Here is a 2282-nt window from a genome sequence, read left to right as displayed (position 1 = left end):
TATACTACAAAACTTCCTACTGTCTATTGATCTGATTAAATCGGGCATAGGTTACCCTAGAAATAGCACTTTCCAGCCACACACAAAATGTCATTTTTGATAAAGATTAACACTGATAAATTTTGACTTATATATTGACTGTAACTTTTGCTGGTCAAACCAATGTGGAACACTTCAAATTCAAATGAGTAAAGGGGGTGGGGGAGGCCTGAAACTGTTATGATCACTATATTAAAAAATATTGATTACTGAAATTATTATGCGTTCAAGATTTCTAGTATATGAGTTACTACTCTTTTTATCTTATTTACTTCTAGTTTAAATAAAGTTATCTTTCAACTTCGTTAGACCTTCGTTATTCATTTACTGGTTCATTAACAAAACAGTTCTTTAAACACCATTCTAAGATAGTTAGGTCTGCAAGTAATTATTATTAACACAAAATTTAATTTCTCATTTCGGGACAATCGGATTCCGCAACATTTGGAAAGGACCCTGTCTAAGTTAGTTGTGAGGATAATTAAATGATGGGAAAGTTCTGGTAAAATTTATGTTATTATAGAACAGTTCACTTTAATTCTTCTTAGCGCCGCAGTACTTTTCCATTTAGTGCCTATGGAATTTTGCCACGCTGTGTGGGATTTGAAACGGCATACCCGAGGCTCAGTGAAACTACGTCTTCCAGGAGAGCCTCCTCGGTCCAGGACATGTTGCTCAAACCAGTCCCAGACTCCAACTGCTACTGCTGAGCACGTTGTTCCATGCAATGGCCGCGTGCATTTCCCTGCGCTCGCCTGCCACCCACCTTTTACCGTTCCCTTACAGGCCGGGTATTCACCCGAGGTTTTGCATTCTATATATCCTACCACATTGCCTACGTATGGACCAAACGCACAATTACAGTTTTAAACATCTTACAACATTTCCAAAATTAGGTACATTTTAATTCTATTACAATATTGCTTGACATTTGAAATAACCTTAATATTCACATTGAAACTTGTTTAAAGTTTTCTTAAAACAATGACATGAAACTAAAAAGAAATGAAATCAGAACATCAGTTACTCAAGTTTAACGAAACATCTGATGAAAAGAAAGATATTTATACGTACAATAGTACAACGTCGTTGTTACACATGCCCCTGTTTCCAGGAAATTTCATCAAGTGGAAATTTGATGGGAACACTAAAGTTTATATTTATACGGGGGTTCTGAATCTTTGTGTGAATGTGCCATCATAGCGTTTTATATCACAAAACGTTCCTTCACTCACATCATATAGGTCTGTACTTTTTACCTATCATTTACTCAAGTGCCTTTGGCACAGTCCAACCGCCGGTCACAACATTATTTAAATAGCAAATTACTTATTATAAAATTTCTCAGAGAAATAAATTCAAAATCTGGAACACAAAAACTTAAGTACAAAGCATATACAAATACCTATATACACTATAAGACAATTTGTTGCTGCTTGCATTGAATGGCAGTCCATTTACTTATTTACTAATAAACACACAATACTATTTAGAAAAATTGCTACACATATTTGCTGCCTATTATTCAGATTTGGGCAGTCCATTTCACACCATTTTATCACATCACCTGTACCACATTTACAATTCTCCTTTGACTATTTATCTTCCCTCTTTGGTGTTTGTCAGTCCCATCTTTTATTTGGCTTGCAGCATTTACCCTTTGTTTTCAACCCTTTTCTCCATACATCTTTACATTTATAGCACATTTGGTAATCTGAAACTCACATAAGTAGATTAGCACACTGATATTCGTATATATACATTTACAAAGATTTGTTACATTTAGAATAAAATAGTTTCACCATAAGATACAGCACATTCACTGCAGATTGCTTTCTGATTGTACTTAGGTCACTCACTGCTAGGAACATACAGTTTCAGGTCCACAACGTTTCTTACACCTAAAGGTCTCTTGAATTTTGGGTAGATCAGGTAGTAAGCTTTATCGTGTGGAATGTTCTGCATTATATACGGTCCATTATAAATATATTTAAATTTGGAAATTTCATGGTTCAGTTCACTGGATTTTTTGTCGGTTTTTAAAACAACATAATCCCCAATTTTAAATTTTGAAACTCTCAGGTTTTTATCATATCTTTTAGATCTAGATTCAGCTTTTTGCTTTGCCCTTTTTGTGACTAATTCTTTCTTTTGACTCAACCCCAAGCTTGTACAAGGTGAAAACTCTAGTTTTTCCTCAATTAAACTTTTACTTCTGCTGCCTAACAAAATTTCTTCTGGTG

This window comes from Schistocerca gregaria, chromosome 5 (genome assembly GCF_023897955.1).
Source record: "Schistocerca gregaria isolate iqSchGreg1 chromosome 5, iqSchGreg1.2, whole genome shotgun sequence".
Classification (NCBI taxonomy): Eukaryota; Metazoa; Arthropoda; class Insecta; order Orthoptera; family Acrididae; genus Schistocerca; species Schistocerca gregaria.
Note: the sequence above shows the minus strand (reverse complement) of the source record.